This window comes from Trichechus manatus, unplaced genomic scaffold (assembly GCF_000243295.1).
Source record: "Trichechus manatus latirostris isolate Lorelei unplaced genomic scaffold, TriManLat1.0 scaffold00082, whole genome shotgun sequence".
In the NCBI taxonomy this organism is placed as follows: domain Eukaryota; kingdom Metazoa; phylum Chordata; class Mammalia; order Sirenia; family Trichechidae; genus Trichechus; species Trichechus manatus.
In genome coordinates, this window is record NW_004444018.1 from 9,326,940 (window position 1) to 9,351,046 (window position 24,107).

General features: G+C 37.3%; 1 protein-coding gene and 1 pseudogene across 3 annotated transcripts in view; one reads left to right on the plus strand and one right to left on the minus strand.

Moving 5' to 3' along the window:
- Positions 1–24,107, plus strand: part of AOPEP (aminopeptidase O (putative)) — a 473,908-nt gene that overhangs the window by 218,810 nt on the left and 230,991 nt on the right. The gene's annotated exons all lie outside the window — the stretch shown is intronic.
- Positions 1–24,107, minus strand: part of LOC105756538 (heterogeneous nuclear ribonucleoprotein A3 pseudogene) — a 114,638-nt pseudogene that overhangs the window by 89,501 nt on the left and 1,030 nt on the right.

Here is a 24,107-nt window from a genome sequence, read left to right on the forward strand (position 1 = left end):
AATATAATTAAGGGCATTTATACAAAGCCAACAACCAACATCATCCTAAAGGGAGAGACTTTGAAAGCATTCCCCTTGAGAATGGCAACAGACAGGGATGACCTTATCACCACTCTTATTCAGCATTGTGCTGGAGGTCCTAGCCAGAGCAATTAGGCTAGAAAAGGAAATAAAGGGCATCCAAATTGGTAGGGAAGAAGTCAAAGTATCTCTATTGACTGGTGATAAGATCTTATACACAGAAAACCCCAAAAAATCCACAAGAAAACTACTGAAACTAATAGAAGATTATAGCAGAGTTTCAGGATACAAGATAAACATGCAAAAATCAGTTGGATTCCTTTACACCAACAAAGAGAACCTCGAAGAGGAAATCACAAAATCAGTACCATTTACAATAGCCCCAAAGAAGATAAAATACTTAGGAATACATCTAACCAGAGCCATAAAAGACCTATACAATGAAAACTACAAGACACTACTGCAAGAAACCAAAAGGGACCTGCATAAGTAGAAAAACATACTTGCTCATGGTTAGGTAGACTCAACATAGTGAAAATGTCAGTTCTACCCAAAGTGATCTACAGATACAATGCAATCCCGATCCAAATTCCGCCGGCATTCTTTAATGAGATGGAGAAATAAATCATCAACTTCATATGGAAAGGGAAGAGGCCCCAAATAAGTAAAGCATTACTGAAGAAGAAGAACAAAGTGGGAGGCCTCACACTACCTGATTTTAGAACCTATTATATCGCCATGGTAGTCAGAGTAGCCTGGTACTGGTACAACAACAGATACATAGACGAATGGAACAGAATTGAGAATCCAGACATAAATTCATCCATCTATGAGCAGCTGATATTTGACAAAGGCCCACAGTCCGTTAATTGGGGAAAAGACAGTCTGTTTAACAAATAGTGCTGTCATAACTGGATATCCACCTGCAGAAAACTGAAACAAGACCCATCCCTCACATTGTGCACAAAAACTAACTCAAAATGGTTCAAAGACTTAAATATAAAATTGAAAACAATAAAGATCATGGAAAAAAGATTGGGACAACACTAGGAGCCCTAATATATGGCATAAACACACTAGGAACCATAAGTAACAATGCAGAAGCACCAGAAGAGAGACTAGCTAAATGGGAGCTCCTAAAAATCAAATACTTATGCTCATCAAAAGACTTCACCAAAGGAGTCAAAAGACAACCTACAGACTGGTAAAAGAATTTTGGCTACAACAAATCTGATCAGCATCTAATCTGTAAACTCTACAAGATACTGCAAAACCTCAACAACAAAAAGACAAATAACCAAATTAAAAAGTGGGCAAAGGATATGAACAGACGCTTCACCAAAGAAGATATTCAGGCGGCTAATACACACATGAAGAAATGCTGACGGTCATTAACCATTAGAGAAATGCAGTTCAAAACTACAATGAGATATCATCTCACCCCAACGAGGCTAGCAGTCATCAAAAAAAAACACAAAGTAATAAATGCTGGAGAGGCTGTGGAGAGACTGGAACACTTATATGCTGCTGGTGGGAATGTAAAATGGTACAACCACTTTGGAAATTGATTTGGCGCTTACTTAAAAAGCTAGAAATAGAAGTACCATACAATCCAGCTATCCCGCTCCTTGGAATATATCCTAGAGAAATTAGAGCCGTCACACGAATAGATATATGCACACCAATGTTCGTTGCATCACTGTTCACAATAGCAAAAAGATGGAAACAGCATAGGTACCCATCAACAGACAAAGAGATAAACAAATTATGGTATATCCACACAATGGAATACTATGCAACAATAAAGGACAATGACGAAGCCATGAAACATAACATGGAGGAAGCTGGAGGTCATTATGCTGAGTGAATTTAGTCAGTCTCAGAAGGACAAATATTGTATAAGACCACTATTATAAGAACTCAAGAAAAGGTTTAAACACAGAAGAAAACATTTTTTGATAGTTACGAGGGTGGGGAGGGAGGGTGAGGGTTATTTACTAACTAGATAGTAGATAAGAATTATCTTAGGTGAAGGTAAGGACAGCACACACTACCGGGGTAGTCAGCACAACTGGACTAAACCAAAGCCAGGAAGTTTCCTGAATACAATCAAACACTTTGAGGGACAGAGTAGCAAGGGTAGGGGTCTGAGGACCATGCTTTCAGGGAACATCTAGGTCAATTGGCATAACAAAGCTTATTAAGAAAATGTTCTGCATCCTACTTTGGTGAGTGTCATCTGAGGTCTTAAAACCTTGCAGGTGGCCATCTAAGATGCATCAATTGGTCCCAACCACCTGGAGTAAAGGAGAATGAAGAACACCAAAGACATAAGGAAAGCATTAGCCCAAGAGACAGAAAGGGCCACATAAACCAGAGACTTCATCAGCCAGAAACCAGAATAACTAGATGGTGCCTGGCTACAACCGATCACCACCCTGACACGGAACACAACAGAGAGTCCCTGATGGAGCAGGAGAAAGGTGGGGTGCAGAACTCAAATTCTAGTAAGAAGACCAGACTTAATGGTCTGACTGAGACTGGAGGAGCTCCGGAAAGCATGACCCCCGGATTCTCTCTTGGCCCAGAACTAAAACAATATCTGAGGCCAACTCTTCAGACAGGGATTAGACTGGACTGTGGGACATAAAGTGATACTCATGAGGAGTGTGCCTCTTAGCTGAAGTAGATACAAGAGACTAAACGGGCAGCTTCTGTCCGGAGGTGAGATGGGAAGATGGAGAGGGTTAGGAGCTGGTTGAATGGAATGGGGAATTGGGGGTGGAAAAGGGAAGTGTGCTGTCACAGTATGGAGAGAGCAATTAGAGTCACATAAGAATGTATGTATGAATTTTTGTATGGGAAAAATTTTTTTAAAAAGAGAGCTAAAAATAATTAAATTAGTTTGGTTGCATACTGAAAGACTTGCCTTTATTGCAAAGGATGTAACTGTAGGAAATCAGGGCAGACCAGCACAAACAGCTGACCCATCATTATAATATCCCCATTCACTCTATCAGCTTAGTGGCCAGGGTCAGCATCACTACAACCTGAGGTTAGTAAAGTTGAAACCAAAAAATGTTGATGGAAATTGAAAACACAAATCATTGTGAAAAATTGAGAGGTCTGCATGGAACCCAAAAGTCAGAGTGATAGAAATTTTTCTGATGAAAAAGGGAACCCAAAGGAGAGACAGAAGTAATGTGCATCTGTTAGGTAGTCGGCAGTGGAATTTCCTCGGCAGTTTTTAAAGTACACTAATCAAAATGGAGGCTTGCTTGTTTCCATGCTGCTTAATAGGTTGAGCAGAGCTTCCAGACTAAGAAAGACTAGCAAGAAAGGCCTGGCTATCTACTTTTGAAAATCAGCCGATGAAAACCACATGATCATGTAAGCTAGTAGTGTCAGAAGTCACCTAAGTTCAGGAGGGAGAATGAGAAGAACTATCAGCCTAAAGCTGATTCCTATGAGGGGGAAGTCAGATGTACCTCCACTCTCCAACCTGTTTACCATTTCTGACACCAGCCCTCTCCCCCATAGTACTCTCTACTTCTCTGCTGGGTTCAATAATTTGTTGCAGTGGTCTCACAGAACTCACAGACCATATTCACAGTTATGGGGTTTATTAGGGATTTAATGGGTTACAATACAGGATCAGGATCAACTTGGCAGTAGCAGGAACATCTCAGGAGACAGGATACAGTTGATCAATCAGGACAGCTTCCAACCAGGCCAGCTCTCAGCTTTCTTTTGGCTATGCCTGGCTTCTGCTGCTGTGCCCTGCTTGGGCCTAGCGTTTGCTCTGTTGGGCTCTGTTGGCTCCACTGTTAAGGGCCTAGAGGCACCCTACTCCACCAGCAAGCCTCTTGCCCTAAGGCACTTAGTTCTCTCACTCCTGGGTCGGGAAGCCCACCACAGCCATCTTGTGCCGGTCCCCTGGTCCCCACCGCTTGTGCCACTGCATTGTCTCGTGCCGTCCTATGCCATCTCCAGTGTTACTGCTCTCATTGTTTCCTGGGTCTAGGAGATACTTAGCACAGGGACCCCAGGTCCAAAGGGTGTGCTTTGCTCCCAGCTCTTCTTCTTGATGGTAGTAAGGTTCTCCTCCAACTTCTGTGGGATCAGCTCTTTTATAAGCCTATTCCTCCCACTAAGACCACAAACTGACCAATCCCTTTGATAGGCCACAGGCACCTTATTTGCCTAGTAAACTGTCCAATCCCTGCAAGGGTTTTATACACTTTATTTGCATAGCAAGATTGTTGCCTGGTGTATCATCTTGGCAGAACTAGAAACCCAGGGCCAGAAAGGCCATATATAAAGAGAAACCCATTGCACTGTAGATCACAATGGTCCAGTCAGCAGCTGATCATGGGGATGATACAGGACTGGGCGGTGTTTTGTTTGGTTGTACGTGGGGTCATCATGAATTGAGGACCAACATGATGGCAGCTAACTACAATAAATAAAATGTAGCAAAGAGCCAGGTGTGCTTTGCTGGATGTGTAAACATTCCTGAGAAGATATATGTCATGAATTGAATTATGTCCCCCAAAAAATGTGTGTATCAGTTTGGCTGGGCCATGACTCCTGGTATTGTGTGATTTTCCTATATGTTGTAAATCCTGCCTCTGTGATGTTCATGAGGGAGGATGGGTGGCAGTTGTGTTAGTGAGGCAGGACTCAGTCTGCAAGACTGGATTGTGTCCTGAGGCAATTTCTTGAGATATAAGAGAGAGACGTGAGCAGAGAGACAGGGAACCTCATACCACCAAGAAAGCAGTGCCAGGAGCAGAGCGTGTCCTTTGGACCTGGGGTCCCTGTGCGGAGAAGCTCCTAGTCTGGGGGAACATTGACGAGAAGGCCGACAGAGAGAGAAAGCCTTCTCCTGGAGCTGATGCCCTGAATTTGGACTTTTAGCCTACTTTACTGTGAAGAAATAAATTTCTCTTCATTAAAGCCATCCACTTGTGGAATTTCTGTTATAGCAGCACTAGATGACTAAGACAATATACGTAAACCGAATTTGTAAAAATCTAACCTTAATGCTTTAGAAAAGATAACTTGTCTAATTGAGCTATATAGAAAAGGCTAAAATTCCTTTTATGTTCATGTGGTTTATAAGCCTGAGCATTCATTAATTTTCTTGAAGCAGGTTATTGTACCAATTCATGTTACATATTTGAGAAAGCAAACTGGTTATAATTTTAAAAATCAAGAATAGATATGGGCTTATTTTATGTTTTTTTTTCAAAGTTTCTACAATAAGCGTGTATTAATGTTAGAATTAAGAAAAGCAAAAGGAGGTAAGATGATATGTGAGATTTTCTTCGAAAAAGGGTTTAGATTGATTTATTACAGTTGAATTGTTCTCTGTTACTTCGTATTGTTCAAATGTTATGGAACAGTAGAAGCACATTTTACAGAGGTTGTACAGTATTTTAAATTAAGATTGTAAATCTCAATTCCAGTAGTCACAATTATCTTTAAAATCTCATAAAGTGCCCACAAAATATAATATATATGGATTTGTTTATATAAATCTATCATCTAATATAAATGTATAATATAGATTAATGTACAGTCTATGATAAGGTGTACATGCAAAGTGTTATTTTATGGTACTATTTAAATTATTAGTTTCTCTTTTTTATTATGAGTGAGTATGGTTTGATTCATGTAAGTTAAATCCATACCAGATGAAATCCCATGGTATAGTGGAACAAGTACTAGACTTGAGTTGGAAGACCTGGCCTTTCCTGGCCTTGGACAAGTCATTTGATCTTTCCAAGCAAGACTTACCTCCATTGTCTGTAAGATGAGGCTTCTACTACTTATTTCATAAGTTGCATTAAAGATCGAATGAAATGATGTAAACTCCAAAGTGATGCGCATATCAGAGGTCCTCCCTGGACTGAGAGTGTCAGGCGGGCAGGCCCCCTGTCAGTCTTATGACTGGCGTGTTCATGAGTTTCTGCTAGAATTTACATTTGAAGACCATATTTGAAGACTGACATAGTTCAGTCCTCTGTTTCCTACCCGGGGACAGATGCACAGAGCAATGTCAATGTATCTTTGAAGTAATGAAGGAAAGCTAGGCCTTTTTGTTAAACTTCAGCCTGTATACACAGTCTTCTGAGAGAAGCTAGGGCTTTCCATGTGTAAGTGAAGTAAGCCTGTTCAAACTGAAAATTTCCTTTCACAGGCAGTGAGCAGTGGGTTTTATCAGGAAAGGATTTGTCAGGCTGAAAGTTTTCCAATTATAAGGCCATTGTTCGCTCTGACATTATTGAAAATGTGTCTGTTTACCAAACTTTCACTTTTTTCCAATATTATATCTTAAGAAGAGGATTATTTCAATTACAGTAGCACTTAACTAATTTGATTAATGATGAGGAGAAGAGTAAAATTGAAAATGAGCAAGAAAACCTATCCATCACAACTGAGGTGACTGTGTCAACCAATTAGAGTTTTATTCCATTCACTATAAAATGAAGGTTTAAACGCTTTGGCCATAGTGCTTATATAATGTTAATCCATCATAGAATAAAATAATGAGATGGCATCATAAAAACCCTACTCTGTGTGTGTGTCTGTGTGTTTACTTTTTATTTTGAAATAATTACAGATTCACAGGAAGTTGCAAAGAAATGTACAAGGAGGTCTTGTGCTCCCTTCACCCAGCCTCTGCCAGTGCTAACATCTTGCATAACTATAGTACTATAGTATAATATCAAGACCAGGAAATTTACATTGGTACAATCCACAGAGCTCATTCAAATTTCACCAGTGATAAATGCACTCATTTGTGTGTATGTGTGTGCATAGTTCCATGCAATTTTATCACTTACATGACTTTGTGTAACCACCACAATCAAGATACTTAGCTGTACCATCACCACAAGACTCCTTCATACTATCCCTTACAGTTACACACACCCTCTTTACTTCGTTCCTAATCCCTGGCAACCACTAATCTGGTCTCCTTCTCTATAATTACGTTATTTCACGAATGTTAGATAAATGGAATTATGCATTATATATCCTTTTGAATTTGGCTTTTTTTTTTTTTTAACTCCGCATAATTTCCATGAGGTTAATCCAAATTGTTTGTGTTTCAATAGTTCATTCCTTGTTATTACTGAGTAGAATTTTATAGTATGAATGTACCACAGTTTAACCATTTACCACTGAAGGATATTGGAGTAGTTTCCACTATTTGGCTCTTACAAATAAAGCTGCTAGGAACATTCATGTACAAGTTTCTATGTGAAAATAGGTTTTCATTTCTCTGGGATAAATGCCCAACAGAGTAAAATTGCTGAGTAATATGACAGATGTATTTTTAGTTTTAAAAGGAACTACCAAACTATCTTCCAGAGAAACTACCATTTTACATTCCTGCCAGCACTGTATGAGTGATCAATTTTCTCCTCATCCTCACTAGTATTTAGTGTTATCACTGTTTTTTTATTTTAGCCAATCTGATAGGTAGCAGTGATACCTTATCATGGTTTCTGTAATGGCTAATGATGTTAAGTATCTTTATGTGCTTATTTGTCATCTGTATATCCTCTTTGGTGAAATGTCTGTGCATGTCTTTTGCCTACTTTTCTAATTATATTATTTGATTTTGAATGTTGAGTTTTTAGAGTTTTTTATTTCATTGATTTATGCTCTATCTTTATTATTTCCTTTTTTCTGCTTGCTTTGGGTTTATTTTGCTCTTCTTTTTCTAGTTTCTTGAGGTAGGAAATTACATTATTGATTTGAGATCTTTCCTCTCTACTAATGCAAGCATTTAGTGATGTAAATTTCTTACTCAGCACTGCTTTAGCTGCATCTCACAAACTTTGATATGTTGTGTTTTCATTTTCTTCAGTTCTGTGTATTTTTTTCTTTCCTTGGAGACTTCCTCTTTGACCCATGGACTATTTAGTAGGGTGTTGTTAAATTTCCAAGAGTTTGGAGATTTTCCTGTTACTGATTTCTAGTTTCATTCTATTATGATCAGTGAACATGTTCTATATGATTTCAATTCTTTTAAAATTGTTTATATTTGTTTTATGATCCAGGGTCTATTGTGATAAGTGTTCCATGAGTGCTTGAAAAGAATATGTGTTCTACTATTGTTGGATAGAGTGTTCTATAAATGTCTATTAGATCATGTTGGTTGAGGTGTTGTTCAATTCTTCTATATCTTTGCTGATTTTCTGTCATACACATTTAGGATGGGAATATCTTGATGGATTGATCTTCTTTGTCCCTTGTAGTTTTATCTGATCTGAAGTCTACTTTGTCTGATACTAATATAGTTACTTCTTTTTTTTTTTTTTTAAATTAATGTTTGCATGATATATCTTTTTTCCATCCTTTTACTATACTGCTATTTTGAAGTGAGTTTCTTGTAGACGTTGTATAGCTGGGCCAGGTTTTTTAATCCAATTTTCCAACTTCTGTCTTTTACAGGTATACTTAGACCATTCACATTTAATGTGAGCAGTGTCAGTGTATCTTTGAAATAATTTACATTTAATGTGATTCTTGATATGTTAGGGCTTAAGTCTGCATTTTATTATTTGTTTTTCTGTTTGTTCTCTCTGTTTCTTGTTCTTCTATTCTTTTTTTTTTTCCCTTGCCTTCCTGTGGGTTACTTGAATATTTTCTAGATTTCTATTTTGATTTATTTGTAATGTTTTTTAGTATATTGCCTTCTATAGTTTTGTTAGTGGTTTTTCTAGGTAATACCATATACATATGTAATTTATCACAGCTCACTGATGTTGACATTTTATCCTTTCAGGTGAAGTGCAGAACTCTATTTATTTAAACATATTTCAACTTTATTTTTTTTTTAAGTCATGATGATTGCTTTATTATTTGTTAAACATATTTATCTTATGTATTTCCTGTACATACATTGAACACCACATCAGGGGATGTTATAACTTTTGCTTCAACCATAAACTATGATTAAAGAAACTCATGGGGTGAAGGATAGTCTTTTATATTTAATTCTGTTTTTACTCATTTTGTTGCTCTTCTCTACTTTCTAAAAGCCCCTACTGTCTTCTGTTACCATTTTCCTTTTGTGCAAGAGTTTCCTTTAGCCATTCTTTTAGGGTGACTCTGATAGCAAAAATTCTTTTTGTTTTTCTTCATCTGAGAATGTCTTTATTTTCCCATCATACCTGAAAGATAATTTCACTGAATATAGGATCAAGGTTGGTATTTCTTTCAGCACTTGAAAAATATGCCATTTCTTTTTGACACCCATGGTTTCAAATGAGAAATCTGCTGTCATTCAAATGGTGTTCCCTTATCATTAATGCATCATTGCTCTCTGTTTCCAAGATTTTTTTCTTTGTCTTTGATTTTCGGAAGTTTAATTATGTCTCGGTGTGGATTTCTTTGGTTTTATCCTATTTGACATTTGCTCAGCTCTGGACAACATAAAACCAAAAATCAAACCTGTTGCTGTTGAGTCAACTCCAACTCCTGGTGGCCCTATGTATTACAGAGTAGAACTGCTCTGTAGACTTTTCTTGGCTGTAATCTTTATGGAAGCAGGTCACCAGGTCTTTCTTTCGCGGTACCTCTGGGTGGGTTCCAACCACCAACCTTTAGGTTAGCAGCCAATCACAAACCACTTGTGCCATCCAGAGACCTAGACAATATCAGCTACTCAAACAAACCATTCAGTTATCTGGATGTGACCTAAAAATTCTTTGATTTATTTAAGCTTATATGTATACAAAAATAGAGTGGTACACACACACACGGGATTTATAATCCTAAACCTACAGTGGTACCTAACTTTAACTGTTGGTCAGATGCAACTGGAACAAAAATTGAGATTCACCTAGAAATTCTGATTTTGCCAGATCACTGAGTCTAAGGTAGCTTCAGTTGTAAGCTACTCTAAGTCTGCCGTATATCCAAACTCACCTTATTAGTAATTTTGTTATTGAGAATAAAGTAAAATGAACCAAAGTTTACAAAAGACTTGGGTTTGCAACTGCCAATTGGCTGCAGCCCTATTCTCAACCATGAGTTGTCCAGAACCTCTGATAACCTTGTACATGACCAGGCATCTTGCTCTTGATCTCAGATTTTGGCTAACTGTCCTAATTAAATGTACCCATTCTGTTATGGTATATAACTTTAATAAGAAAATTCCTAGAGTTGTTTACATTCCTGCCATAAATTTCAGGTGCTTATTTTGAAAATAATTTACATAGATTATATAAACTGAAAATAATACTAATTTAGTTTTGTACAAAAATGTTTCTAAAAACTTTGTAAATTCCAATTAAGATACATAAGGTTGCAGACTACACATAACTCAGATGCTGGAATTAGCAGACAAGGACTTTTAAAATTACTATGATAAGTATGATAAAGAATCTGATAGAAAAGGTAGACAACATGCATGAATACATGGGAGATATCAGCAAAGAAATGGAAACTATAGGAAAGAACTAAGTGAAAGTTTCAAACATGAAGAATGTCATAAATGACAAATTTATATGATGCTATAAAATATAGAGTAGATACAGCAGAAGAAAGGATCCATGAACTTGAAGACCAATCAATAGAATTTATCTGAAATATACTGAAGCATAAAGAGATAAAAAGAATGAAAGCACGGAACAGAGCATCTGAGAACTATAAATGGTCTAACATACATGTAGTTGGAGTCCCAGAAAAAGAGAAGAAAGAGAAAGTAGAAACAAAATATTTGAAGAGATAATGGCCAAGAATTTTACAAAATTGATCAAAGAAATTAACTCACAGATCTAAGATGCTCACAAAACCCCAAACAGGGTAACTACAAAGAAAATTATACCTAAGTGTATAATTGTCAAGATGTTGAACAAAGATTACGAAAAAGTCTAAAATGCAACAAGATTAGAAAGACACCTTACAGTCTAGGGAACAACATTAAAAATGATGACAGACTTCTTCTCAGAAACAATGGAAACTGAACACAGGGCGGTATCGTCTATAGAATAGATAAATAGATCAATAAAGCAGAACCTAGAATGTAGAAATTGATCCATATAGGTATGATCAATTGGTTTTTCACAAAGATGCCAAGGGAATTCAATGGAGAAATGGAGCTGAAAAGACTAGAAATCCCTATGGGAAAAAAAAAAATGAACCTTAAGCCCTGCCTCACTCTATAAATGGAAATTAATGTTAAATAAATGTTAAAACTAGAAACATAACTCTTCTAGAAGAAACTATTTCATGATCTTGTGAGTACACATACATTTTATTGGACAAAAAACATTAACTATAAATGATAAAATTGATAAGTTAAAAAGTTCTGATCATCAAAATTAATTTTTTTAATGACTAGGTTAGCCATAGACTGAGACAAAATACTGACATTACATATATCTAACAAAAGATTTATATTGAGAACATGTAAAGAAGACAACCCAATTTTTTTTAAAAAAAAAGGCAAAAGGCTTGACTAGACACCACACACACGCAAAAATTTACAGATGGCCAGTAAGCATATGAAAAGGTGTACAAAATCATCAGCCACCAAAAAAAAAGCAAATTAAAAACACTCTGTGATACCATTTTATACCTACTATAATGATGTTATGGATTGAATTGTGTCCCTCAAAAATGTATGTCAACTTGGCTAGGCCATGATTCCTGGTATTGTGTGGTTGTCCACCGTTTTGTCATCTGATGTGATTATCCTATGAGATGTAAATCCTAACCTCTATGATATTAATGGGAAACCCGGGTGATGTAGTGGTTAAGAGCTACGGCTGCTAACCAAAAGGTCGGCAGCTCAGTTCCACCAGTTGCTCCTTGGAAAAACTACAGGGAAGTTCTACTCTGTCCTATAGCATTGCTATGAGTCAGAATAGACTCAGTGGCAGCAGGTTTGGTTTTTATGATGTTAATGAGGCAGGATTAGAGGCAGTTATATGAATGAGACAGGACTCAGGATTAGATTATATTTTGAGTCAATCTCTTTTGAGATGTAAAAGAGAGAAGGAGCAGAGAGAAGAGGGACCTCATTACTACCAAGAAAGAAGATCCAAGAGCGGAGCACGTCCTTTGTACCTGGGGTCGCTGCGCTGAGAAGCTTCTAGACCAGGGGAAGATAGATGACAAGGACCTTCCCTCAGAGCCGACAGAGAAAGAAAGCCTTCCTCTGGAACTGCCACCCTGAATTCAGACTTCTATCCTCCTAAACTGTGAAAAAATAAATTTCTGTTTGTTAAAGCCATCCACTTGTGGCACTTCTGCTATAGCAGCACTAGATAACTAAGACAAATGACAAAAAAGATTGACAATACCAAATGTTAGCAAGTATGTGGAGTATCTGGAACTCTCATCCATTGGTGGTGGAAGTGTAAAATGGTATTACGTCTTTGGAAAATGTTTTGACGGTTTCTTATAAAGTTGAACATATACCTACCATATGACCCAGTAATCTATCCCACTTCTAAGAAGTTTTCCAAAAGAAATAAAAACATATCCACAGAAAGACTTGTACAAAAATGTTTATAGCAGCCTACTCCGTGATAGCCAAAAACTAGAAACAACCCAAATATCCACTAACAGGAGAATGAATAAACAAATTTTGGTATATTATTATAATGAAATAACTATCCAGAAATAAAAAAGAATAACTACTAATGACAACGATATGAATTGAATGAATCTCAAAAACATTATGTTGAGCCGAAGAAGCCAGACACAAAAGAATACATACTATGTGGTTCTATTTATATGAAATCCAAAAACAGACAAAATTTATCAATGTGCTAGAACTCAGAATAGTAATTGTCTCAGGCGTGAGGGTGAGGATTACTGGAAGTAGGCCAGAAGGAACTTTCTGGGTAATGGAAACATTCTACATCTTGACTTGGGTGGTAGTTACATGTGTGTATCCAATGATCTAAACCAATTAAACTACCCACTTAAGATCTGTGCATTCTTTGTATGTAACATTTAATTCAATTAAAAAACAAAAAAAAACTTTACCAAGTATCTCTGGTGTTAGACAGACCTGAGTTCCCCGCAGCTCCACCGTTTACTAGCAGTTACACCTGGGCAAGGAATTTAACTTCTTTGAGCTTCAATTTCCTCATCTGAAAAATGCCTGCCTGCCAGCCTGCCTACCTACCTACCTATCCCATAGGGGTATTTGAAGATTAAAGTGATTTAATACATATAAAGCACCTAGCATAGTGTTTGGCGTATAATAAATGTTCATTAAATGTTAGCCATTATTACTATTATCCTTTTTTTTTTCAATTAAAAAACTGACAATGGTTAACTAATTTTTCCAAAGACACTGGTAGTATATGGAGAAGCTGGAAAATGTATCCAAACAGTCTGACTCCAGAGCAATTCTGAAGGCAATTTGCTGCTGCTCCTAATAAATCTCTCTTAAGTCTTATATCAAATAGTTTTGGAAAGGACATAGAGCATTAATTGTGCTTGCTTGATTGATTAATTAATTAAGTCAACACAGAGACATGATGGGCAGTTAATCAATCTTGTAATATCAAGCTGTGTGGTAGGAAGGTTAATCTGGCAGTGTAGAATGGTATGGATTGGATCATATAGAAACTGGCTGTATGAAGCTTTTAGAGTGGTCCTAAGGAGGGTTGTTGCTGTGAGTCGGAATGGAGTTGACAGCAGCAGGTTTTTTAAAGAGGATTGACGAAAGCCTCCGTAGGGTTGTAACAATGGGAATAGAAAAGAACGGATTCCAGATGTTGGATAGGTGAGTTCTTGATGATTTGGCAACTGAACATGGGAGGTGAGGGAGAGGGACAGGACTAAAGATGACTCTGAGGAGAATGACAGGACTGTGAATACAAGTAGGAAAATCAGGGGGAGGATTGGTGCAGGGAGGGAGGTAGAGGAGTCCATGTATGAGTTTAGGCAAATTGAACATGAGGCAATGTCTGATACATAGTTGGCCGAATAGACCTACTCGGGATAGGTGGGCCCCAAGGGGGCTGATTAGAGAGAAAGACATGTTGGTGACAGCTGGCATCCTCTGAGGGAATAGAACATGAAGAGGGGTGAGAGGTGAGGACAACATCTAGGGGGTGGCCACATTTGGAGGGTGGAGGAGAAAGAATCCATGGAGCAGAACAGTGGTGCTCTTGTCTCTTGACCAACTGGACATAGTTTTGTGCTGTTTTCTTAATGTGGTTGCCTCTCTCCCCTTTGTAGAATCAGATGTGTGACAAAAACTATTGCATTTCTTTTTTTTTTTTAAATCATGCTTTAGGCAAAGGTTTACAGAGCAAATTAGTTTCTCAGTAAACAGATTAATACACATATTGTTTTGTGACATTGGTTGCTAACGCCACAATGTGTCAACACTCTCCCCTTCTCAACCTTGGGTTCTCTATTACCAGCTTTCCTGTCCCCTCCTGCCTTGTCATCCTTGACCCTGGGTTGACATGCCCATTTAGTCTCGTTTTGTTTTATGAGCCTGTCTAATCTTTGGCTGAAGGGTGAATGTCAGAGGTGACTTCAGTACTGAGTCAAAAGGGTGTCCCGGGGCCATACTCTCGAGGTTTCTCTAGTCTCTGTCAGAAGTCTGATCTTTTTTTGTGAGTTATAATTTTGTTCTACATTTTTCTCCTACTCTGTCTAGGACCCTCTATTGTGATCCCTGTCAGAGCAGTCGGTGGTGGTAGCCGGCCACCATCTAGTTGTGCTGCACTCAGTCTGGTAACCTATTGCATTTCTTGAGTTTGAAAGAGTGTAAATATCATAGAAAATTAAGGCCTGGGAGATGTTAAATGCTATAGCTAAGGTCACACGACCATGAAGTGGTAGGGCTAAAATGGCAACCAAGCTCTGAGGCATTATTTTCTTTTAACTTTTCTCTTATTGATACAGCAGGCATTTATTGAATATTTACTAGGTGCATTGCAGGCTAGAAAAGGAATGCCGGATTCTTAAGGAGTTTATAGTTTTACCAGGAAGATGACAGACACATGAAACAGCTGGATAACAGCATAAGGCCCTTTAAATTACATGCCAAAGTGAGTATAGTCAATAAGGCCTATAAGAATAGAGAAAGGAGAGTCTGTAAATTCAGGTGGCCTGATTTCATGGATAAGTTATAAAATGAGGAGACAGGGAGATATTTGAGAAACGGGACCATGGTTTCAGGGGACATCTAGGTCAATTGACATAACAACATTTATTAAAAAAATGTTCTGCATCCCACATTGGTGTGTGGCATTTGGGGTCCTGCAAGTGGCCATCTAAGATGCATCAATTGGTCCCAACCCACTTGGAGCAAAGAAGAATGAAGAACGCCAAAGACACAAGGAAAATATTGGCCCAAGAGACAAAAGGGCCCTATAAACCAAAGACTCCAGCAGTCTGAGACCAGAAGAACTAGATGGTACCCGGCTACCACCAGTGACTGCCCTGACAGAGAACACAACAGAGAGTCCCTGATGGAGCAGGAGAAAAGTGTGGCATAAAAAGAACAGACTTAATGGTCTGACTGAGACTGGAGGAACCCCCAAAGCCATGGCCCCCAGATGCTCTGTTAACCCAGAACTGAAAACATTCCCAAAGCCCACTCTTCAGACAAAGATTAGACTGGACTATAAAACATAAAATAATACTCGTGAAAAGTGTGCTTCTTAGTTCAAGCAGTTACACGACACTAAATGGGCGGCTCCTCTCCAGAGGCAGGATGAGAAGGCAGGAAGGGACAGGAGCTGGTTGGATGGACCTGGAAAACCTGGGATGGAAAGGGAGAGTGTGGAAAGGGATTGCAACTAGTGTCACGTAACAATATATGTATACATTTTTTGTATGAAAAATTAACTTGAGCTGTAAACTTTCACCTAAAGCACACACACACACAGACACACAAAAAAAACCAAACCCATGCCGTCAAGTCGATTCCGACTCATAGTGACCCTATAGGACAGAGTAGAACTGAAAGAAAGACATGTATAAACCAGGTTTTTAATAGCCTGCATATCAAATCCTGTTTTAACTTTTTTTATTGACTCATTTCACCATGGATCCCTATGAAATCAATGGCTTAGTGGTCCATCAGTCTTGTGCTGGTGTGGGGAGAGACTGTCCAGAGCCAGTTAACATCCAACAAACAGGCAGCATTCATTCATTCATTCATTCATTCATTTAATAGCCACTTACTGAGCAATGACTGTGTACCAGGCAAAGTGCCAGGTATCAGAGATACAAATGTAAATAAGACAGATCTCCTGCAAGGAACTAATAATGCAGAAACAACTTTACATTGTTCTTCGGAAGAAAAATGTAAAATATATAATTCTCTGCCTTGAAACATACTGACATTTTGTGGAACATTTATAGAAATCAGTCATGTCTGAGGACTTACAAAATATGTCTATCAGTTCCTCAAAAGTAAAAATAAGACTCTCTCTGACCACAATGCAATAAAATAATAAAACTATGAAATAATAAAAGAATATCCCCCCCAAAAAAATATTCATCTCTCTTAACTTTTGGTTCAAAGAAGAAATTAAACCCAAACTGCAGAATATCTAGAAAATAACATCAATGAAAGCACCATATATCTCAATCTAAAATTGTTCTTTATGAAAAATTCATAGCCCGACATCACTTCTCAAGAGGTTAGAAAACAACAACAAAACTGACCTAAAGGACAAGAAGAAAAGAAAGATCAAAGCAGACATTAATTAATTAGAAAGCATAGAAGAGCAAACCAGAATTGATAAATGCATCCAAAAGTTGATTTTTTGCCAAAACCAATAAAACTGAGATAACATTGGCTAGCTTAATTAAAAGGGGAAAGGGAAGAACACACTAATACAGAAAATTAGAAGTGAAAAATGGCAAACAACAACAGATACAGAGGAAATTAAAAGAATCATAAATAGTATTTTGTGAAATTTTCAGCAAATAATTTTAACAATATGGATGAAATAGATAATTTTCTAGGAACAGATGAATCACCAAATTGACATTAGAAGAATTATTACTAGACAACCTAAATAGACAAAACCCATGAGAGAAATAAAGTTTTTCCTTAGAAAAACAGCAGACCTAGGTGGTTTCATAGGTGAATTGGCTCAACATTTCAATACAGATAAATCTTAGTCATAAAAATATTACCATAGAAAAGAAGTCTTTTAAATTATATTTATGAAGCAAGCAAAATACTGACACCATAACCTGACAAGTTAGAGCAACAATAACACTACAAGCTGCTCTTATTTGTGAATATCAATGTAAAAATCATAGACTATTAACAAAAATAATTCAGTCACATAGTAACACATAAAAAGAATGATAAACCAAAACCTAGAGGATTGTATCCCAAAAGTGTTAGGATGGTTCCATTTTAAGAAATTTATCAACATAATTTACTATATTTATAGGTCAAAGCTCAGTAGTTGCCAAAAAAGCAGTTAACAATTCAACAATATTTCTAAGAAAATAGGGCAAGCTGAATATTTCTTTAACATTATGTAAACTCTGTGTGTGTGTGTGTGTGTGTGTGTGTGTGTGTGTGTGTGTCTGTGTGTGTGTGTGTGCGTGTGTGTGTCTGTGTCTGTGTGCGCGCGTAATAAAAAGCCGGCATTATGCTTAATGGTGAAACACAAGAACATTCTATCAAGACTGAAACAAAACCAACTGCTCTGACTGGGATCACAACAGAGGGTCCCAGACAGAGTGGAAGAAAAATGTAGAACAAAAAATCAAATTCACAAAAAAGTCCAGACTTACTGGTCTGGCAGAGACTGGAGGAACCCCAAGACTGTGGCCCTAAGATACCCTATTCTGACCTGGAAACAAAGCCATTCCTGGAGACCACCTTTCAGCCAAATAATAGACAAGCCATAAAATAAACAGTTAACACCAGGAGAAACATGTTGGTTAGAACAGACAACATTTGCCTGAAAGCAAAGATAAGAAGGCAGGAGGGGGTAGAAAATCTGGATGAAAGGAAACAGGGAAATGGGGAGAGTGCTGACACATTGAGGAGAATGCAACCAATGTCACGGAACACTTTATGTACAAACTGTTGAATGAGCAACTAATAAACTCTGTAAACTTTCACCTAAGTCACAAAAAAATTAAAAAAACAAAACTAGATACCCACCATCACTTCATTAGGTAACATTATCTGGAAATTCTAGACCCAGATCAGTAAACTATAGCCCATGGGCCAACTGCCTATTTTTGTGAATAAAGCTATTGGAACATAGCCATACCCGTACATTTACATATTGTCTATGGCTACTTTCATCCTTCAGCTGCAGAATTGGGTAGTTGTGATAGAGCCTATATGGCCCACAAGATATAAAATATTTACTACTTGGCCCTTTACAGAAAAAAAAGAAAAATTGCCAGTCTCTATTCTAGACAATACAAATAGAGAAGAAAAAGAAATGAGATATAATTATTGAAAGGAGGAAGCAAAATTGTCATTATTTGCAGAGGAAATATAGAAAATCCAAGACAATCAACTGAACATAAAATACAAACTAGGAGAGTTCAACAAGATGAGAGATTACAAAATAGATTTCTTTAAAAGTCATTAGTTTTCTGTTTTACCAACAATAAAAAGTTGTAGTGGAAAAAGAGAGCCTATTTAGAAAAGCACAGGAAACATAAAAATTTTTTTGGAATAAACTTAACGAGAAATGTGTAGGAAATATAGGAAGAAAAGTTCTAAATTTTCTTAAGGATCATAAAAGAAGGCAAAATAATAGACTTATGTTATAAAAATATTGCCAATTATTACTTACAGAAAGCTCTTCTAAAACTCAAACAAGAAACAACCCAACTAATCTGTAAATTCAGTGTGATACCAATTAAAATATCAGTAGGATATGAATTGAGTTGGTGGGGGGGGATGAGGACTTTAAAATGATACTAAATTATATAGATACAGATGGATACATATAGAAATAATTATAGATATGTGTATATACATAGGTTAGTATACACATATATATTTCCTTGTTCTGTCAGCTGAGAGGGTCTAGAAGCAATTACACCCCAGTAGCAACGAGTATACCCAGTGCTCAGATCTTGGTTTCTAATACCATTTTCCAATAAAAGGAACCAGAACTCCTTGGAGAAATGGCCGATTCTGTCACTGGGGCAAAAATTTGCTAGATGAGGCTGCATCATCTTGTAGTACCAAAAAGTAAGTGCTCAAAAAAAAACACAAAATAGGCAAAGTGATACGGGTATGGCAAAAGGGACACGAGTCAACTGAAAGAGCCCCCAATGGTCAAAGCTGAAACAATTTGAACAACAAACAACATAGTATTGGATTATAAACCAGAGTAAAAAATAAATATCCATGAATTCTTTCCAATATAAATAAATGGAGGAGAATAAACAAATATCTGTGCAGAATTCCAAATAATTTCTGTAGATACTCCCTCCTTAAAGAGGTGGAACTTAATATTCCACTCCTTAAGTGTGGGCTGTGCATAGCAACTTACTTCCAAAGGGAACAGTGTGGGGGGGTGGGGGTGGGGGTGAATAACTTTACAGTGGAGAAACCTGAGAAACACTACCTCAGTCAAGTGATCAAGGTTAACATCATCAGTAAGAAGTTATGTTGATAGCATGTACCTTGATATGATGAGATTTAACCATCACAGCCAGCATTAGTCTGACCTCGCACCTAGGCATTTGTTACTGCCAGATGTACATTGTTAATGTGCAAAATAGTTGGATAGTAGATTTTTCACTATTGTCCTAAATGTGAAATGTCAGACAATGAGACAGCTGATAAGTGAGAAGTAGGTGTACAAGGGAAGTCTGAGAAATCGTCGCAGCCAAGAGGAGCCTAAGGAAACATGGCAATTAATGTAATGTAGTATCCTGGATGGGATCCTGAAACAGAATCAGGGACATTAAGTAAAAACCAGGGAAATCTGAATGAAGTGTGAACTTTAGTGTTGTTGTTTCTATTAGGTGCCATTGAGTTGGTTCTAACTTACAGCGACGTATGTACAACAAAACGAAACACTGCCCAGTCCTGCACCATTCTCACAATCATTGCTATGTTTGAACTCATTGTTGCAACCACTATGACAGTCCATCTCGTTGACAGTCTTCCTCTTTTTTGCTGAGCCTCTACTTTACCAAGCATGATGTCCTTCTCCAGGGACTGGTCCCTCCTGATAACATGTCGAAACTATGTGAGACAAAGTCTCGCCATCCTTACTTCCAAGGAACATTCTGGCTGTATTTCTTCCAAGACAGATTTGTTCATTCTTCTGGTATATTCCATATTCTTCTCCAACACCACAATTCAAAGGCATCAGTTCTTCGGTTTTCCTTATTCATTGTCCAGCTTTCACATGGCTATAAGGTGATTGAAAATACCTTAGCTTGGGTCAGGTACACCTTAGTCCTCAAAGTGGCATATTTGCTTTTTAACACTGTAAAGAGGTTTTTTGCAGCAAATTTTGCCAATGCAATAGGTTGTTTGATTTATTGACTGCTGTTTCCACGGGCATTGATTGTGGATGCAAGGAAGATGAAATCCTTGACAACTTCAATCTTTTCTCTCTTTATCATGATGTTGCTTATTGGTCCAGTTGTGAGGAGTTTGTTTTCTTTATGTTGAGGTATAATCCATACTGAAGGCTGTAGTCTGATCTTCACCAGTAAGTGTTTCAAGTCCTCTTCACTTTCAGCAAGCAAGGTTGTGTCATCTGCATATGGCAGGTTGTGAATGAGTCTTCCTCCAATCCTGATGCCCCATTCTTCTTCACATAGTCCGGCTTCTCAGATTATTTGCTCAGCACACAGGTTGAATAAGTATGGTGAAAGGATACAACCCTGATGCACACCTTTCCTGATTTTAAACCATGCAGTATCCCCTTGTTCTGTTCGAACTACTGCCCCTTGGTCTCTGTACAGATTCCTCATGAGCACAATTAAATGTTCCGGAATTCTCATTCTTTGCAATGTTATCCTTAATCTGTTATGATCCACACAGTCAAATGCTTTTGCATACTCAGTAAAACACAGGTAAACGTCTTTTTGGTATTCTCTGCTTTCAGCCAAGACCCATCTGACATAAGCAATGATATCCCGTGTTCCACATCCTCTCCTGAATCTGGCTTGAATTTCTGGCAGTTCCCTGTCAGTGTACTGCTGCAACTGCTTTTGGAATTATCTTCAGCAAAATTTTACTTGCATGTGATATTAATGGTATTGTTCAATAATTTCCACATTCTGTTGGATCACCTTTCTTTGGAAGGGGCACAATATGGATCTCTTCTTGTTGGTTGGCCAGGTAGCAGTCTTCCAAATTTCTTGACATAGACAAGTGAGCACCTCCAGCATTGCATCCATTTATTGAAACATGTCAACTGGTATTCCATCAATACCTGGAGCCTTGTTTTTCGCCAGCGTCTTCAGTGCAACACTTGGACTTCTTCCTTCAATACCATGGGTTCTTGGTCATATGCTACCTCCTGAGATAGTTGAATGTTGACCAATTCTTTTTGGTACATCTTCTTTTGATACTTCCTGCATCATTTAGTATTTTGCCCATAGAATCCTTCAATATTGCAACTTGAGGCTTGCATTTTTTCTTCAGTTCTTTCAGTTTTAGAAATGCCGAGTGTGTTCTTCCCTTTTGGTTTTCTAACTCCAGGTCTTTGCACATTTCATTTTAATACTTTACTTTGTCTTCTCGAGATGCCCTTTGAAATCTTCTGTTCAGCTCTTTTACTTCATCATTTCTTCCTTTTGCTTTAGCTACTGGAAGTTTAAGAGCAAGCTTCAGAGTCTCTTCCAGCATCCATTTTGATTTTTTATTTCTTTCCTATCTTTTCAATTACCTTTTGCTTTCTTCATGTATAATGTCCTTGATGTTATTCCACAACTCATCTGGTCTTCGGTCATTAGTGTTCAATATTTCAAATCTATTCTTAAAATGGTTTCTAAATTCAGGTGGGATTTACTCAAGGTTGTACTGTGGCTCTCCTGTTCTTAATTTCATTTTCTTCCGCTTTAACTTGAACTTGCATATGAGCAGTTAATGATCTGTTCCGCAGTCGGCTCTTGACCTTGTTCTGACTAATAATACTGAGCTTCTGCATCATCTCTTTCCACAGATATAATGGCTTTGATTCCTGTGTATTCTATCCAGTGAGGTCCATGTGTACAGTCACCATTTATGATGTTGAAAAGGTATTTTGCAATGAATAAGTTGTTGGTCTTGCAAAATTCTATCATGCAATCTCCAGCATCATTTCTATCACCAATGCTATAGTTTCCAGCTACGGATGCTTCTTCTTTGTTTCCAACTTTTGCATTCCAATCACCAGTAATTATCAGTGCATCTTGATTGCATATTTGATTAATTTCAGATTGCAGAAGTTGGTAATAATCTTCAATTTCTTCATCTTTGACATGAGTGGTTGGTGCGTAAATACGAATAATCAAAAAACCCATTGCCGTCAAGTCAATTCCAACTCATAGTGACCCTATAGGACAGAGTAGAACTGCCCCATAGTGTTTCCAAGGAGCCCCTTGTGGATTCTAACTGCCTATCTTTTGGTTAGCAGCCGTAGCTCTTAACCACTATGCCACCAGGGTAGTGGACTTTAATAATAATGTATTAATATATTGTTTCTTTAGTTGTGACAAATGTAGCATACTAATTTAAGATGTTAACAATAGAGGAAACTGGGTGTGGGGTATATGGGAACTCTTCTGTACTACCGTCACAATTTTTCTGTAAATCTAAAACTATTCTAAACTAAAAAGTTTATTTAAATAAAAAAGTATCAAAAATGAAATGTAAACTATAATGAGGTATGTAGGTTGTCCTCAATAAATTTCCCATATTATGCCTGTATAAATATAATCTTTTAGAAAAGTAAAAAAAGATACTACATGTCATCTAAAAAATAAATATGTGAGAATGGGAAAAAAAAAATTTTGAAGAGCGATGAGAGAGTTTGAGCTCTATCCAACATTAAAACATGTTACAATGCTACATTAATCAGAACAGTTTGTTACTGGAGAGCTCAGCATTTGAAATGTAACAGAATAGAATTCTGAAATAGATCCAAAGACATTTAGAATTTTATGCATGGTAAAAGTGGCATTTTGAATCAGTGAAGAGAAGATGGATCCGTCAGTAAATGTTATTGAGACAACTGGTTAGCAATTTAGAAATTTGTCTGCATACCATATTTCTTTCACCAAAATTAATTCCAGACAGATCAAATATTAAATATGAAAAGAAAAAGAAAATCAAACCACAATAGTAAGCAAACATGGTAAATTTATTTATACTCTTGGAGTTGGGAAAACTTTTTACAGTCAGACAATAAAATCCAGAAGCTATAAAGGAAGATAGTGATAAACATGTTTATGTAAAAATTTTAAACTTCATTATTAAAAGAAATGCCATAAACAAGGCCAAAAGAATTAAAAACAAATGGGAGGAAATATTTGCAAAACATGACAAAGGGCTAAATTCCTTATTTTATAAAGTTTCTAACAACTGAATTGTTAAAGAATTCTCCCCCAAATAAAAAATGTAATATAACCCAATAGAAAAGTGGGCAAATGAAACTGGCATTCTCCTTTATTTTTTTGTGGGAGTAGAAATTGGAGTTAGGAGCCCTGGTGGTGCAAATGGTTAAGCACTCAGCTGCTTACTGAAAGGTTGGCAGTTCAAACCCACTCAGCAGCTCCACAGGAGAAAGATCTGGCAATGTGCTTCCGTAAAGATTACAGCCAAGAAAACCCTATTGGGCAGTTCTTCTCTATCAAATGGGGTCACTGTGAGTCACAGTCAACTCGATGGCACCCAACAATGACAACAGAAATTGGAGTAACTTCTTTGCAGGCAATTTGGTTATATTTACCAATGTTTCAAAAACATATTTTCTTTGACTCAGCACTTCAACTGCCAGAAATTGTAGAAAAGTGTAGGTGAGTAAATGGACAAAAATGGTCCCTTCAGCATAGTTGGTAAAAACAAAACTCTAGAAACCACTTAAAGTGTCCATCAGTAGGGGCCAGGATAAATGGATTCTGTGGCACCA